Source organism: Schistocerca americana, chromosome 5 (genome assembly GCF_021461395.2).
Source record: "Schistocerca americana isolate TAMUIC-IGC-003095 chromosome 5, iqSchAmer2.1, whole genome shotgun sequence".
Taxonomy (NCBI): domain Eukaryota; kingdom Metazoa; phylum Arthropoda; class Insecta; order Orthoptera; family Acrididae; genus Schistocerca; species Schistocerca americana.
This window is the reverse complement of record NC_060123.1, coordinates 307202458-307221707: the sequence shown is the minus strand read 5'-3', so window position 1 is coordinate 307221707 and position 19250 is coordinate 307202458.

Here is a 19250-nt window from a genome sequence, read left to right as displayed (position 1 = left end):
GGCAGAGAAAATCCCTGACCCCGCCGGGAATCGAACCCGGGAACCCGGGCGTGGGAAGCGAGAACGCTACCGCACGACCACGAGATGCGGGCGTTGGAAGGTCACACGATGGACTGGGACCAGGCGTAGACCATCTAAAGTGTTCCATTGCGACCAGTGTGATTCTTGACGGTTGTGACTAATATTTTATGCAGCGAACTTGTGTCCTAACAGACGAGTACTGATGGACAGTAGCATTTTTACTTACCGGCTTGTTGCTGTATTTATTTTTTCTATTAAAATACGGCTATGTTCTTTTTAAATATGCTGTTGTGACGCGTAAGGAAATTATAGTGACATAATACTTGGAGGGAAATTTTTCACCGAATGAAAACTCGCCTATTTTGGGCTAGTTTTCTGACTGATTTGGCTCGATATCCCCTCTCGTGTAGAAAACTCTTCGTTTCAAACCACCTTTCGTAGACAACGTTCTGTGTTATTTGTTGTGTATTTTCTAATCCCTGTCTTCGCCTACAACTTCTTTCCCTTCACGACTTCCTGTAGCACTGTGGAAGTTATTCCATGATACCATATCACATATTCTATCACTCTGTTTAGTCAGCTTCCTCCACAGTTTCCTTTCTTCGGCGTTTCTGCGGAGAACATTGTATTTGTCCAGTCTCATATGTTGCCAAAGTAGTTTCGACTACGCTGTAGAAATTTCGTTGGGAATCCCTTACACAAACTGCACACAATCTCGGTCTCTCCCCATGCAGCTTCCATATTTTTGGTGCCCTGAAGAGAGGTATTTTTGCCCGTTGGTTACCTGCGGACGAAGAGGTGCACATCGGGGTACAATCATGGTTCCGTCGGCAGCGGCAAACATTTTTCCATGAAGACTATGAATGCCTTGTCTCATAGTGGAATAAATGTTTTAACAACTACGGTAATTACTTTTAAAATAATAAACTGTTTAGTTACTTCCTTCCATTTGCCTCGTTTTCGTTTGACTGGCACTTATGCTTCTTGCAAGCATTTCTTCAAGCAGCTGGGAGTATTAACCCCAGCCTCACAGAACATTTGTCCACTTGGCAAATTTTTAATAGTTGCACGCTTTCCAAAAACATAGATTATAGTGAATGAAATTATGTTATGATACGAGGGTTTCTTCAAAATGGTTCAAATGGCTCTGAGCACTATGGGACTCAACCTCTCACGTCATCAGTCCCCTAGACTTACAACTACTTAAACCTAAGGACATCACAAACAACCATGCCCGAGGCAGGATTCGAACCTGCGACCGTAGCAGCAGTGTGGTTCCGGACTGGAGCGCCTAGAACCGCTCGGCCACCACGGCCGGATTTTTTCTTCAACAAATCTTTATTGAACATAATGAGAATTACACACACGAAAGAATGGTGTATTATCTACACGCCCTATTTATCCACGTAATCTCCATCCCGTTCTACGGCGTTCCTCCAGCGCGAAACAAGGGCGTGTATGCCGTGTCGGTAGTAATCCTTGAACATCCAAGAGTGCGGATAATTGCATCCATACTTCCTTTGCTGATTGACAGATGTGGCGCCAACTGCCGAGTCGTAATGCGTCTGTCGTCGCGAATGACAACATGAGTTCGCTGCAACATGTCAGGCACGACAGTCGTGGATGGTCTCTCCGACTGCTGCAAACCGTGGACCTCCGACTAACCGCCTTCTGATTACCTCACCCTTCGTGCTCAGCGACTGACTGTACTCCTGTCGACAGCAGATGTTCCATAGACTTTGCACAAGCGTTTGTTAATATTCCCCACAGTTTCTTTCTCTGCAATGAGAAATTCAATGACGGCGCATTGCTTGTAACGTATATCACCTGTACACGCCATTTTGAAACTGTCCGGCAGCTACGCTACCTGTCGGAAGTGACGGAAATTTGGCGCGATCACTCAGGAGACCTCAAATAATACATTCGCAACATTTTGCATTCGTAGTTTTGCTTTCAGCTGAAAAAAAGGCGGTGCATCACTATCTGTGCAACCCTCGTATTTGTTAGCAATAACCCATCTGAGTTTGAGGGGAACAATGATTTACGTTAGCCGTTAATGAATGTAAATTTGGCACACAAAGAGGTGAAATACGCATTTATAAAACTGTTTGACAATCTGTCTATTGAAATAAAATGCGTAATAGGTAACACAAGTGTTTTGAAATGTAAGTTAAACACGTTTCTACTTACCAAATCTTTCTATACTGTAGAGGTATCCTTGAGTAGAAGTAATTAGTCATTTTTACAAAAACTAACTTTTAACTGCACCGCGTGTAGCCAGATTAATAATATTTCATATTTTTAATGTGTCCTATATTTGTTCAAATTAATGTGTTCCATATCACATCGTTTATCGTGAATATGATCTATGGAACATGTAACTACCTAACTAATTGGAGTGTTGATATCAAAAGAGGTACTTGTAACTCATGAGTAGTTCTGAGGTATGTTGAAATACCTGAATAATCTTAAGTAGTATTACTCCAAAAACTTGTAGTTACTCTCACATGCTCATCAGGAACCATAAAATCTTATATGAAAATCTGTAATCATAGATTAAGAGTAAACAACAAAAAATTGTGATACAATCCTTTTAGGGTTAGTGAACATTCATTTTATCATAAGTATTGTGTGACTAAAAAACAGTATATTTTCAAGGAAAAAATTCTTTTTGATAATTTCAACATGTTCATACACATTCCTATTAATTGTATAAGCATCCATTATTAAACAATACATACCAAATGTTGGAACACGTGAGGCAATACTGACCCTACGACTTATCTTAGAAGAAAGGTTAAGAAAAGGCAAACCTACGCTTCTGGCATTTGTAGACTTAGAGGAAGCTTTTGACAATGTTGATTGGAATACTATCTTTCAAATTCTGAATGTGGCAGGGGTAAAACACAGGGAGCGAAAGACTATTTACAATTTGAACAGAATCAAGATGGCAACTATAAGAATCGAGGGGCATGAAAGGGAAGCAGTGGTTGGGAAGGGAGTGAGACAGGGTTGTAGCCTCTCCCCGATGTTATTCAATCTGTATATTGAGCAAGCAATAAAGGAAACAAAAGAAAAGTTCGGAGTAGGTATTAAAATCCATGGAGAAGAAATAAAAACTTTGAGGTTCACCGATGACATTGTAATTCTGTCTGAAGAAGAAAAATTTGTTAACATCGAGTATAGATTTAAGTGTGAGGAAGTCGTTTCTGAAAGTATTTGTATGGAGTGTAGCCATGTATGGAAGTGAAACGCGGGCGATGAATAGTTTAGACAAGAAGAGAATAGAAGCTTTCGAAATGTGGTGCTACAGAAGAATGCTGAAGATTAGATGGGTAGATCACATAACTAATGAGGAGGTACTGAATAGAATTGGGGAGAAGAGGAGCTTGTGGCACAACTTGACTAGAAAAAGGGATCGGTTGGTAGGACATGTTCTGAGACATCGAGGGATCACCAATTTAGTATTGGAGGGCAGCGTGGAGGGTAAAAATCGTAGAGGGAGACCAAGAGATGAATACACTAAGCAGATTCAGAAGGATGTAGGCTGCAGTAGGTACTGGGAGATGAAGAAGCTTGCACAGGATAGAGTAGCATGGAGAGCTGCATCAAACCAGTCTCAGGACTGAAGACCACAACAACAACAACAACAACATACCAAAATAAACAGTATAATGGAAGACAATATCCTTTTTAGTGCCTTATCATGGAAGAATCCACCACTCTTGGCCACTGTCCCAAACTTCACTTCAAGGTTCATTGTCTTCTGCAATCACTTTATCAACGGTACATTTCTTTAAAATATTATCAAAGTAGTCACGAAATTACAAAGGGAAACATCAATCTTGAGTGAAACAGCTTGTAGCTTCTCAAGTTTCAGAAGAATGACGTAAATGCATGCTGTCGGCATATGATGAAAATGAGTCTTAACCAGAGTAAATTCATATTTCATTATTCCACTGCTATTTGGTGGAATAGAGATGCATTTTGACTGAAATGTGTATTCAGATATTTTGTTTAGTGCATCCTGCTACAGTACTACTACCACGCATCAAGTTCTTCCATGCAGTATAGGGACTTGTCTTTGTGACAAATTCTCTTTCTGTAGGAAACAAAATTTCAACACTGGTTTGGACAGGGAAAAAATCACTAAACAAGTCCCATTTTAGAACCAACAGACGCGGAATCGTACGAAAATAACAACTATGGAAGAATCGTGTATTATCGGCCGGCTTACAGTACCGGCCACTACTGTGATTTCCCTATGACAGTTTGTTGGTAGGTTTGTAGAGTTTTGTGGCACTAGATGTCTACGCAAATGTGATGGAATTCGCGTATATAACGGGCTGCTGATTTACATACTCGGCGATGGCGGCCAATAGCGACCCAGATGAGTTCCATAGGATTAACGTCGCGCGAATTTGATGGCCGAGACATCAACGTGTGCTCACTATAATGTACCTCCGAGACATGGACAATTATTCTGCTGAAATATGACATCACCTTCACGGAAGACATCAAGCGTAAAGGGATGCTGGTATTCGCAGCTGTGAGCGTGTCTTCGGCTACTACCACAGGCTGGCTCTGAGCACTATGGGACTTAACTTCTAAGGTCATCAGTCCCCTAGAACTCGCTGCACATTTCGAGCCGCCGCTCACCTCGATGACGGCGTTTGTGTAGACGACCAGTGTAGCAAAAATGTGATTCGTCCGAACAGCCATTGGTCGACGGTCGAGTTCCGATGGTCCCACGCCCACTGCAACCGTAATTGGCGATGTCGTTGGGTCAGGATGTGAACACGTAGGGGTGGTCTGCTATGGAGCTCCATGTTCAACAGTGTATGATGCATGCTGCATTCCGAAACACTTGTGCGTCTGGAGCATTGTGCTCCTTCTGTAGAAGTGCTACAGATCATAGTCTATCCCACTTGACACAAGAGACAAGTTTCCGAACGCCACGTTATGTGAAGAGTCATGGACGTCCAACCATTTAGCCCTAGTGGTAGTTTCACAGTCCTTCTACCACCTTCCGTAGACGCTCACGACAGCAGCACATGAACCTTCAACCAGATTCGCCGTTTTTGACATACTCGTTCACAGTCTCCACATAATACACAACTGGCCATTAAAATTGCTACACCAAGAAGAAATTCAGATGATAAACTGGTAGTCTTTGGACAAATATATTATACTAGAACTGACATGTGATTACATTTTCACTCAATTTGGGTGCATTGATCCTGAAAAATCAGTACCCAGAATAACCACCTCTCGCCGTAATAACAAACTTGATACGCCTGGGCACTGAGTCAAACAGAGCTTGGATGGCGTGAACAGTTACAGCTGCCCATGCAGCTTCAACGCAATACCACAGTTCATCAAGAGTAGTGACTAGCATATTGTGACGAGACAGTTGCTCAGCCACCATTGACCAGACGTTTTCAATTGGTGAGAGATCTGGAGAATGTGCTGGCCAGGGCAGCAGTCGAACATTTTCTGTATCCAGAAAGGCCCGTACAGGACCTGCTACATGTGGTCGTGCATTATCCTGCTGAAATGTAGGTTTTCGCAGGAATCGAATGAAGGGTAGAGCCACGGGTCGTAACACATATGAAATGTAACGTCCATTGTTCAAAGTGCCGTGAATGCGAACAAGAGGTGACCGAGACGTGTAAACAATGGCACCCCATACCATCACGCAGCGTGATACGCCAGTATGGCGATGACGAATACGCGCTTCCAATGTGCGTTCACTGTGATGTTGCCGAACACGGATGCGCCCATCATGATGCTGTAAACAGAAGCTGGATTGATCCGGAAAAAATGACGTTTTGCCATTCGTGCACCGAGGTTCGTGGATGAGCAGCGTCAAGGGTAACCGCAGCCATGGTCTCCGAGCTGATAGTCCATGCTGCTGCAAACGTCGTCGAACTGTACGTGCAGATGGTTGTTGTCTTGCAAACGTCCCCATCTGTTGACTCAGGGATCGAGACGTGGCTGCACGATCCGTTACAGCCATGCGGATAAGACGCCTGTCATCTCAACTGCTAGTGATACGAGGCCGTTGGGATCCAGCACGGCGTTCCGTATTACCCTCCTGAACCCACAGATTCCATATTCTGCTGACAGTCATTGGATCTCGACCAATGGGAGCAGCAATGTCGCGATACGATAAACCGCAATAGTGATAGGCTACAATCCGACCTTTATCAAAGTCGGAAACGTAATGGTACGCATTTCTCCTCCTTACACGAGGCATCACAACAGCGTTTCACCAGGCAACGCCAATCAACTGCTGTTTGTGTATGAGAAATCGGTTGGAAACTTTCCTCATGTCAGCACGTTGTAGGAGTCGCCACCGGCGCCAACCTTGTGTGAATGCTCTGAAAAGCTAATCATTTGCATATCACAGCATCGTCTTCCTGTCTGTTAAATTTCGCGTCCGTAGCACTGGAATACTCTCTTTCAAATTCTGAAGGTGGCAGGGGTAAAATACAGGGAGCGAAAAGCTATTTACAATTTGTACAGAAACCAGATGGCAGTTATAAGAGTCGAGGGACATGAAGGAGAAGCAGTGGTTGGGAAGGGAGTGAGACAGGGCTGTAGCCTCTCCCCGATGCTATTCAATCTGTATATTGAGCGAGCAGTAAAGGAAACAAAAGAAAAGTTCGGAGTAGGTATTAAAATACATGGAGAAGAAATAAAAACTTTGAGGTTCGTCGCTGACATTGTAATTCTATCAGAGATAGCAAAGGACTTGGAAGAGCAGTTGAACGGAATAGACACTGTCTTGGAAGGAGGATATAAGATGAACATCAACAAAAGCAAAACGAGGATAATGGAATGTAGTTTAATTAAGTCGGGTGATGCTGAGGGTATTAGATTAGGAAATGAGACACTTTAAGTGGTTAAGGAGTTTTGCTATTTGGGGAGCAAAATAACTGATGATGGTCGAAGTAAAGAGGATATAAAATGTAGACTGGCAATGGCAAGGAAGCCTTTCTGAAGAAGAAATATTTCTTAACATCGAGTATAGATTTAAGTGTCAGGAAGTCGTTTCTGAAAGTATTTGTATGGAAAATGGTTCAAATGGCTCTGAGCACTATGGGACTTAACATCTATGGTCATCAGTCCCCTAGAACTTAGAACTACTTAAACCTAACTAACCTAAGGACATCACACAACACCCAGCCATCACGAGGCAGAGAAAATCTCTGACCCCGCCGGGAATCGAACCCGGGAACCCGGGCGTGGGAAGCGAGAACGCTACCGCACGACCACGAGATTCGGGCATTTGTATGGAGTGTAGCCATGTATGGAGGTGAAACATGGACGATAAATAGTTTGGACAAGAAGAGAATAGAAGCTTTCGAAATGTGGTGCTACAGAAGAATGCTGAAGATTAGATGGGTAGGTTACATAACTAATGAGGAGCTATTGAACAGAATTGGGGAGAAGAGGAGTTTGTGGCACAACTCGACTAGAAGAAGGGATCGGTTGGTAGGACATGTTCTGAGGCATCAAGGGATCACCAATTTAGCATTGGAGGGCAGCGTGGAGGGCAAAAATCGTAGAGGGAGACCAAGAGATGAATAACTAAGCAGGTTCAGAAGGATGTAGGCTGCAGTAGGTACTGGGAGATGAAGAAGCTTGCACAGGATAGAGTAGCATGGAGAGCTGCATCAAACCAGTCTCAGGACTGAAGACCACAACCACAACAACAACAACAACAACAACAGCACGTCACCTTCGTGGTTCAACAATTTTAAAGGCCAGTAGTGTAATAATCTGCCATTTATCATAGCCGCTTATCTCAACTGATTTCATTTGCAGCCCATACTAAGTATCTTCGCTATGGTGATCCTCCGTGCGTGTCTGCTCTGCTTACATACTTTTGCTACCGCGTCACGTGCCCGTAACTCCACCAGGCGGTATCCAACGTCGCAGAGAGCATTGGTCGTAGCGTTTTGTGTTAACAGTGTATATACGACAGTGGAAGTGTCAACTCGGCATCAACACAAGCTTCAGCTTGGCTTTTATGGTAAAGTTTGAAGTTGCGCGTGCTCTTCTAGGGTCATGGCGGGTGTAAGAGAAGCCTGAGAACGCGCGGCTCGCAGAAGTGTGGCCATTGTGTCCCCGGGCTGAAGCTGACGGCGACATCTGCGAGCCGGCGACTGCGGAAGCGGCGCGTTCCGCCGTAATGGCGCCTCTGCCCGGCTCCACGTATGAAAATAATCCTCGCCGGAGGCTGTGCAGGCGGGCCCTATACTTAGGCGTTACTGCGGCCGGCCGCCTCGCCCTCGCGCCTCGTGCCTCGTGCTGCCCATTGCGAACCACGCGTCCGCAGTGTGGCGCCGCAGCTACTCGCACTGGCGACGCTCCGAGTCGAGGGAAGAGTCCTCCCTCACCTATCGCACTGTCGGCGACCGGCGCCACTGCCTCCCCTCAGGTCTGACTCCGTTTCAGGCCCGTTCTACACGACCGAGTTCCTGGTCAAAATCGACTGCTCGTTGCGGGTGCACATCATCAGTGGGTCAGCGACCTCAATCACTAAGTACTGCGTCGAGCGTGGGGAGTTTTAAAACAGCGAATACGTTGCAGAATGCTCTCGAGCAAGAATGGGGACTATGACGTTGTCTGCTAACATCACACCTTATTCTCCCCGAATTCCTATTGTTGTTGTTGTTGTTGTTGTGGTCTTCAGTCCAGAGACTGGTTTGATGCAGCTCTCCATGTTACTCTATCCTGTGCAAGCTTCTTCATCTCCCAGTACTTACTCCAACCTACATCCTTCTGAATCTGTTTAGTGTATTCATCTCTTGGTCTCCCTCTACAATTTTTACCCTCCACGCTGCCCTCCAGTACTAAATTTGTGATCCCTTGATGCCTCAGAACATGTCCTACCAACCGATTCCTTCTTCTAGTCAAGTTGTGCCACAAATTTCTCTTCTCACCAGTTCTGTTCAGTACCATCTCATTAGTTATGTGATCTACCCATCTAATCTTCAGCATTCTTCTGTAGCACAACATTTCGAAAGTTTCTATTCTCTTCTTGTCTAAACTATTTTTCGTCCATGTTGCACTTCCATAAATGACTCCACTCCATACAAATACGTTGAGAAACGACTTCCTGACACTTAAATCTATACTCGATGTTAAGAAATTTCTCCTATTCAGAAACAATTTCCTTGCCATTGCCAGTCTACATTTTATATCCTCTCTACTTCGACCATCGTGAGTTATTTTGTTCCCCAAATAGCAAAACTCCTTTACTACTTTAAGCGTCTATTTCCCAGTCTAATTCCCGCAGCATCACCCGATTTAATTCGACTGAATTCCTATTAGAGCAACGGAATTTCTTATTTTGTTTCTTCTCAATCTTTATTTGTTTTTCGCTTTTCCTTAAAAAAATCGCAAATTTCAGTAAAAAATCGGTTAAGTTTAACAAGTAGTAAACAATGAAGTTATAAAAGTCATGAGATACGTCTTAATATCCTCTGGGCCCCTCATTTTTCCGGCGTAATGCTGCTTCTATAGCTGTTCATAATTGCGGAAGTGCTGCCGGAGCAGGATTTTGTTCACGAATTGACCTCTCGATTATGTCCCATAGTTGTTCTATGGGATTCATGTCCAGCGATTTCAGTTACCAAACCATCCGCTCGAATTGTAAAGAATGATCTTCGAACCAATCGCAAACAGCTTTGGCCTGGTGATACAGCGCATTGATATTCTTAAAAATCCCATCGTTGTTTGGGAACGTGACCTCCACGAATGGCTGCAAAACGTCTCCAAGTCACCGAATATAGCAATTTCCAGTCGATGATCGGTTCATTTTCAAACTTTCTCCTTTGAATGAAAAGAATGACTGTGCTGGTTACTTGATTTTCAAACACCAGAGCGAAACTCTTTGCTTATTCTGATCATTTCTAAACTGACACACAATATTTTAGCGCAACGCGATCTAACATTTAATAATCCCTACAAAAGAACAGCTCTAACTAACGATAACCTATACGCTTCATGAATCACTTACCTCACAAAAATCTTCGTTACTCGAACTACTGCAATACAGCGAGCGCTAATACAGCCAGCTAAATAGAAGATTCTAACTACTGAAGGCACTAACTACTGATAGGCATATAGTTAGCAAATGAAAGATTTTGGTAGAGAACAAACAATGTATTTACCTTAATAATGTTCAAAAGTCATAATATGCATATTAATTTTTGACATCCAGTTTAACAGATTTCCTTTTTCTGATGGACACACGTCCAGATCGTCCGCTCATATTAACATCTCAAAACTCTGGGATTTCTCTTCCCACATACATCGCTTCTGGCGGCTCACCTCCAACTGCCCAGCGCTACGGGCTGTTCACATCCAACTGCCCAACACTACACTGCCGAATAGCTTCCAACAACGAGTCCAACCAGCTACAGACTCCACAGAGCGCAGTCAGCGATTTTAATAGAGAGCGCTACGTGGCGTTATCAATATAAAAACCTAAACAGCCTACTTATAAGTTAGACCAGAGGACGCAATTCATTCCATGTAAACAAAGCCGTCACCAGCATGCACAGTGGTTGTTGACAGCTTGGGTCGGTGGCGAAGGGATACGTTCTTGATACATCCCACACTGATTTCAGTGGTTATTCCATGCAGTCTTGCTTGTGTTTTAGCACTGACAACTCTATGTAGCCGGCCGGGGTGGTCGAGCGGTTCTAGGCGCAACAGTCTGGAACCGCGCGACCGCTACGGTCGCAGGTTCGAATCCTGCCTCGGACATGGATGTGTGTGATGTCCTTAGGTTCGCTAGGTTTAAGTAGTTCTAAGTTGTAGGGGACTGATGGCCTCAGAAGTTAAGTACCATAGTGCTCAGAGCCATTTGAACCATTTTTTGAACTATAAACGCCGCTGCTCTCGGTCGTTAATCGTATGCCATCGCCCAGTGCGTCTTCAGTGGTCATAGGTAACGCCTGAAATTTGGCATTCTCGCCGGCCGCGGTGGTCTCGCGGATCTAGGCGCTCAGTTCGGAGCCGCGCGACTGCTACGGTCGCAGGTTCGAATCGTGCCTGGGGCATGGATGTGTGTGATGTCCTTAGGTTGGTTAGGTTTAATTAGTTCTAGGTTCTAGGGGACTGATGACCACAGATGTTAAGTCCCATAGTGCTCAGAGCCATTTGAACCATTTTTTTTGGCATTCTCGACGCACTTTTAAGACTGCGGATCTCGGAATATTGAATTCGCTAATGATTTCCGAAATGGAATGTTCCATGTGTCTAGCTCCAACTACCACTCTGCATTCAGAATGTTAATTCTCGTCGTGCGGCCATAATCACGTCGGTAACCTTTCCACATCAATTACCTGAGTACAAATGACAGCTCGGCTAATGCACAGCCCTTTTATACCTTGCGCACCGGATACCACCGCCCTTTGTAAATGTGTATATCTCTATCCCATGATTTTTGCCATCTTAGGTAATTTTCGACGTTATTTGGCAGTTAGGAAAGAAACAACATGTAAAGCATAAAGTAAAAAGCCTTCTAGATACTGTTTGACGCCTTCTAAACGCAATGGTGTCCAAAACTTAAGGATGAAAATGATTTTCTTATGATGTGTCACTACGAAGGCCCAAGAAGCTTGGACTGTGGTATCGATAGTTCCGATGCCATAGCGTAGGTTGGCACTACGAGAGCGGAAGAGCTTCGCCGACGACAGCGCCCTCTATCCGACGCTGTGCAGCTCTACGAGCGCCTCTCCACTTTCCCCCCAGTTCATGAAGAGCAGACGGCCGAGAACCATCGCTTTAGCTTAGCATGCTACTGAGACTTTCTTATCTGGACTTTGGCTGCACACCTACGTGCTCATCAGCTAAAGTTATGTAACATCTTTGCACATGTTTATACTATAGTAAAGCCACTTTTACTTTACTTGCAGTACCGACGTGCCATACCTCCTCTGCTCCTACTCGCTTCCTTTTATTCGGCCTGATTATCAGATTTCAGGAGCAGACCCACGTGCCGCCTTCCAGGTGGGATACAAAATGGACCATCCATAGAAACTACTGCTACAGTACAGTACACTACACTACACTACACAACGTAACTGAAAGAAATACGCAATGAGAACAGAAATAACATGTTGTGGTTGGCAGGAGAGCCAACACCGTGTTACTAGAGGAAGCCGAAAGGCACGCGTTTTAGCTCACGCAGGCTGGCGTGAGGTCTGGAACAGGACAAGGAAATTAGAATTTAGAAAAAAACGGACGTAGCTGGAGGAATACTTAACTTTAATCCATTAATGGTGAACGTCGCTCATGACGGTACATTATTCATAATCTCAATAGCAACTGGTACTGGCGCCTTGCTAGGTCGTAGCAAATGACGCGGCTGAAGGCTATGCTAACTATCGTCTCAGCAAATGAGAACGTATTTTGTCAGTGAACCATCGCTAGCTACGTCGTCCGTACAACTGGGGCGAGTGCTAGGAAGTCTCTCTAGACCTGCCGTGTGGCGGCGCTCGGTCTGCAATCACCGATTGTGGCGACACGCGGGTCCGACGTATACTAACGGACCGCGGCCGATTTAAACGCTGCCACCTAGCAAGTGTGGTGTCTGGTGGTGACACCACATAACACTTTCATTCAAAGACACAATAATTCCATTGAAGTCACGTTGATTGATAATGGTTTTGTGGCGGCGTTCGTAGCGACAAGCAATTCGCTGTAGAAACGGCTTACGAAGTCACCGCCACACTTTTAATAGCGGGCCGACCGGTCCGCTGGAACAGTGAACAGAAAGATGAAAACCCAAACACTGATTAAATAAAAGTCGGTACTTATCTTTATTAACGAAGATACAGACACAGTAGTGAACTCTGTGTCTACAGAAATCTGTCTAGTTCGAGTCGGAGCGGCTAGGTCAGCGTTGGCTGACGACAAACAACAACTCTGCTGCGATGAACACACAACTGACTAGCAAGTACACAAGTCGGTGCCGAGTATACAACTGAGCGGCGAATACAGAACTGTCCTAGCGCTCGCGACTCCAGCGCTTAAGAACCCAGAAGCCAGCGGTGGCGAGCGCAGACTTGCGGCGATTTCCTGTCACGCTGGCGCTGCTTATGCGGACGGCATCCGGACTTTGATGCTGCCAACCTTTTGGCAGCGGGCTCGGGTGGCATTACTGGCTAGGACATAACAAATGGTCCCCTGAAAGTTAGAAACGGCGGGACGTTGTTACTAATACGGTGTGTGGTCAGCACGTGCGGCAGTGCATGCCCTGCCCGCGAGCTCCCATGCTGACCTCGGAGTTAGTAAGAGTTGTTGTCGTAGGGCGTTCCAACCTTCTACGAGCGCTACTGACAATGGTTGGATGGTTGTTGGCGCCTGTGGACTTCATGAAATACGTCTCCCCAACGCACCCCACACGTGTTCGATGGGATTTAACTTGGGGAAACAGGCAGGTCATTCTATTCGAGGAATACTTTCTCTTTCCAAAAGCTGCTCCACCTGCGCTGTTCAATGCGGTCGCTCATTTCATCCGCAAGAGTGAAGTCAGAGCCGAACGCACCCCGGAGAGATGCACACGGGGAACGTGCGCAGTGTCACAATAACACTGACCGCTGAGTGTAGTGCGTTCAAAACTTTGGAGTTCAGTACGGCCGTGCAACGTTATGCCTTCCCACAACATAACACCTGCACCACCAAAACGATCATGTTCATCGAGTAAAACAGAAGTAATATCCGGCTTTCCCCAAGGAAGCGTTATAGGCCCTCTGTTGTTCCTAATCTGTATTAACAAGATAGGAGACAATCTCAGTAGCGGTCTTAGATTGTTTGCAGCTGATGCTGTCATTTACCGTCTTGTAGTCATCAGACGACCAAAACGAATTGGAAAAAGATTTAGATATCTGTATGGTACGAAAAGTGGCAATTGACCCTGAATAAACAAAAATGTGAAGTTATTCACATGAGTACTAAAAGAAATTCGCTAAGTTTCGATTACGCGGTAAGTCACACAAATCTGAAGTTTGTAAATTCAACTAAATACTTACAATTACAAATATCCTATATTGGAACGATCACACAGATGATGTTGTGGCAAGAGCCAACCAAACACTGCGATTCATTGGCGGAACACTTAGAAGGTGCAACAGATCTACTAAAGAGACTGCTTACACCACGCTTGTCCGCCCTATTCTGGATTATTGCTGTGCGGTGTGGGATCCGCATCGGATGGGACTGACGGATGACATCGAAAATGTACAAAGAATGGCAGCACTTTTTGTATTATAGCGAAGTAGGGGAGATAGTGCCACAGACATGATACGTGAATTGGAGCGGCAGTCATTAAAACAAAGCCGTTTTTCGTTGCGACGGGATCTTCTCATGAAATTTCTATCATCAGTTCTCTCCTCCGATTGCGAAAATATTCTGTTGGCACCTACCTCCGTAGGGAGAAATGATTATCACGATAAAATAAGAGAAATCAGGTCTCGCACAGAAAAATTTAAGTGCACGTTCTTGCAGCGCGCCGTTCGAGAGTGAAACTGTAGAGAGACAGCTTCAAGGTGGTTCATTGCACCCTCTGCCAGGCACTTTATTGTGAATAGGAGGGTAATCACGTAGACGTAGACATTCGACAATGTTCCTGGGTTCAAAATGGCTCTGAGGACTTGGGGCTGAACATCTGAGGTCATCAGTCCCCTAGAACTTAGAACTACTTAAACCTAACTAACCTAAAGACATCACACACATCCATGCCCGAGGCAGGATTTGAACCTGCGACCGTAGCGGTTGCGCAGTTCCAGACTGAAGCGCCTAGAACCGCTCGGCCACACCGGCCGGCGTTCCTGGGTTCATTACGTGTTTTCACCTCTAGCCATATAAGGCTGCCTCCAGAATTAATACTCAGACTGAATTTGATCTCGTCCGAGAAGAGAACGAGACTCCACTTATCGTGGTCCAGTCGCTATGCCCTTGACATCATCGAAAATGGTATCGCTGATGTTGGGCTGTCAGCCGAACACGAGGTACTGGTCGTCGGACATAGAGACCACACCCATGAGTCGCCGTGCCGCTGCGAAGCGCGGTATTGCGCGGAATTCTGTTAAATGTGATTGCAAATGAACCAGATGGTTGACGTGGATGCCTTCTTTGCCTATTGTACAATTTATTAGCTATCTACTGCAGTAGTTGAGCGTGGTCCAACACCTCCTCTACTTCGGGCAACAGTGTCTACGGTTCGGAACCCTCCCCATGCAGATGAAATAGTGCTGTGACCAATATCGAGCTCCTGCGGCACACTTGTCACACTTCGTCCTTGTTCCTGTTTCCCGATGATTCTTCCCCGTGTGAAACCATCCACATGTTGGCTCTGTGCCATATGGTAACAATGACTACCACCACAGTGCTCAGTGACTGCGCGCTGATTGTCACACACTGTCTTTTCCTGTTGCTTCAACTGCCTTGTGCTGCGGTGCCAGCTCTATATACTTGGTGTAAGAAACATTATGTTTTAAGCACTTTTTCCAGATTATAATTACTGTAATTATTTTCCATCATTTAAAATGAATTATTTGAAGTTTTCAAGTAACACGTATGTGAAAAGGTAAACTAAAAAAAGCCATGAATGTAAAACGTAAATTTACAACTTAAAACATAAAACACACATAAGTAAAATACATAATTAGAATAGGAATGAATCTTTAGATACTTTAATGATGTTGAAAATACTCTGACAGCACAATGCGTACAACTTATTTTCTAAAAACAGTACTTCAGAAACCAGATTCATTACACATGCATGTATATGGCTTGAAAGCTACTTTGTGTTGTAACAGAAGTTATCATTTTTCACAATTAATTAAAGGTGGTATGGTATTTTACAAAATTTCAAACTGTTACAAAAGTTGATTATAGTTTTAAAGAATATTAATTACATATCAGCTTGCGTTTAAATAATTTTCTACACATCATCGTTTCGAAGATATTCTCTCTAAACGTAAAATGCCAAATTACCTTAGAGGGTGTCACATCCCTTAACAATGAAACTAGGCAGAAAAAAATGTTTATTGTACTATTTTGCCCCCCACTGCATATTCACGAAGATTCATTAAGGTCGTATGCGGACACTTGAGAATGTTCTCTTGTCAGACAAGCAACACAACGGTTTCCCCCAAGAGTGCAAGGATGCACTGAAGTTGTCGATGGGGTATTCAAACATTTATCGCGAATTGTACAACAGCTATAATGTGATGTGTACGATAATTCTTAGAGGCGAATGTTTTAAAATTACACATCTTTCAATTGATTCTTCGGCAAACACGTTTCGTAATCTTTACTAACTGGCGTACAGGCGTACATCTCTGAACCTGACAATATATTTAATAATAAAGAAAAAAAAAACAATGTACATTAACCGTATTCTGTCTTGCAAATCAGTCAGAATAGGGTATATGTCCATATGAAGTTAATTGCTTCAAATGATCCTTCCTGTCATATCCCTATACTGACTGTATCCCCCGTCCCCCTGGATACCCTGTATGCAATAACAACTCGAACTCTGGCGACAACATTTTAGAGATTGTTCAGTGATATTTTCTGTACATTTTGGTCCAGCCACACGTGGTCTTCAGTGGCTCGCAACAGTGTAGTAATGTAATTAATACGTATTCGATTTGTTACCACAGTTACATTTGTTTTAGTGAAAAAAACCTTCATAGTAGTGAAAAAGCCTGTAATAAGCAATCACCAAAGCGTAATGCATAAACACCTGTAATTACATAGATGGCAGATTATGAGTAAAAGATCCTAGAATTTTTCGTAGAAAGTAAAATTACACAAACACATATAAATTCTTTACAATAAATTCAGTTTATCATTAAAATTAAAATTGAAAAGTTATAATATGCTTTTAACAGGTGAAGAAGGAAAAGAAATTATGAGGATGAATCCGCAGTAAACTTCCTTCAGGGCACACACACACACACACACACACACACAAAGGGCGGTATCTTAATTCGTCCTAATTCGATCAATTGCAAACAGAATGGATAATCCCACGTATAAAGCAAGTAAAATCTGAACGCATTGCTTAAGGAATACTATACATAAGAAAACAAGTTTTCGGTAACTTTAGGATTCCGAAAAGTGAGGAATTAGTATCGTTTGACATTGGCAACCTACATACAAACGAACCCATAGGGACACTTAATATTATAGACAATGATTCTATCCAACGTAAAAAGATTAATTTTAAACTATAATGAGAGTCCAAAATATAAAGTAAGACAGAAAGTAAAATGGTTAAAAATTATAACATTAGCACAAAGACCGGTGCTCCAGGAATTTACGCTACCACCGTTCCTATCACCTATGCTACAAAGGCAAGGGGAAAATAGCTAACAGCGCACAGCCTACTCGGACGGTCACCCATCCCACTACCGGCCACGCCTGATGGTGCTTTATTTCGGTGATGTGCAGGGAAGTAGTGTATCCACTGCACTGCGGCCCGTCCGTTGACGGTATTTTGGAATGAAAGATCCACGGTCTTCGGCAGCTCGTTACATTAATAATGTACTTATGGTTTATTCCGTTTGTTACCGTAACCACCCTTATTTCTGTGAAAATACTTACATAGAATGAAGAAGCCTGTCATAACGTAATAAGCAACACATACAACACACGACAAAGAGTAATTCAATAAGCCTCAGACGAAACAAGTACACTTTTATTACAGTGAGTTCAGTCTTTCCTACCAGTGTATAGCATAGCACACAAATGCAGTACTATTCGCTGGCAGATATTGTTCAAAATTTACGCTATCATGATCAAGGTAGAATGTGCAGTGGCGCACCACCGACTGTCTTACGCACTCCAGAATTCCAGGAGTGTGGTATACTACTTCCGCGGCTGCTACAATCATAGTACCCGGGTTCGAACCAGTATCAATCGGAGTCTCGTAAACTAGAACTTCACATGCCCCAAGGAGAAATCCATTGGAGTGATCTATATTGACCAAGTTGGTCATTGAAGACGACGATCGCGAACAGTCCAATATTCAACAAACTGTCTTCATTTTGGTCTCAAACAACAAGTACCGTGAGAGAAAGGAACATATTTGTTTCGAAACAAGTATTCAGTGCATACTGTCGACTTTTCCACTGTTGTGCACTATTTTCAGTGCAATACAGATACAAAGAAAAAAAAGCGAAATGTAATACCTTTGTCGTGAGCCATCGTAGACCGCGTGTCTCCTACGAGTATCCCAAACTACTGAGAAGGTATCCCTGAACAAACTCTGAAAGATTTTCGGTGACGTTCTGGTTCACCGTGTATATTCGAGACATCGCAGGAAACAGCGCCAGAAAAAAAATGCAAGCACACGGATGCTATTTCGACCCTCGCGTACATTCAGGGAAGATTGATACGAAGTTGCTGGATGCAAAAAAGAAGAAGGAACCTGCAAAAATTGGCTGGGCCAAAGTCCATTGACATGTACTTTGGAACTCTTCAGACTGACTGGTTCTTCGGAATTAAGAAAGTGGATCTTTGAGTTGAACAATGTGAAGAAGTGTTCGGAGAGGAAGAGATGTCCCTACAGTTACTTGAAAATTCGCTATGTCTGTCAGTAAAAGTGGAAAATGCAGTTGAATGATAACTGGGCCTCGACTTAGTCGTATCGACTTCCTTCCCTTACGAAGTATTCCGTATGTAATTTTCCCCTTATTCTGGGAAAAGACGCGAAGTCATTCCGTCTTGTGTTTGCAAAAATTGCGTATTGTAAATTGATTGTAAGAAAAAATTGGTACAGCACTTGCCTGCGGGAGCCAAATGATCAAGTCCCAGTCCAACACGAAGTTATAATTTGTAAGAATTTTTAGATTTTCTTTTCCCCGGGGGCGACAAAGATTGTGCCAGAAAGTAAAAACTGAAGGGTTTAGTTCCTAAAAATATTTAAAAGTAGGATAAATTGCTAATTTGGTGCATATCACAGCTCCAAATTCGAAAATTTTCGGAACATTTCCAAAAAAATGTTCAAATGCGTGTGAAATCTTATGGGACTTAACTATTAAGGTCGTCAGTCCCTAAGCTTACACACTACTTAACTTAAATTATCCTAAGGACAAATACACACACCCATGCCCGAGGGAGGACTCGAACCTCCGTCGGGACCAGGAACATTTTCAATTTGGCACACTAGAAAGCCACTTCGTAACGGTACC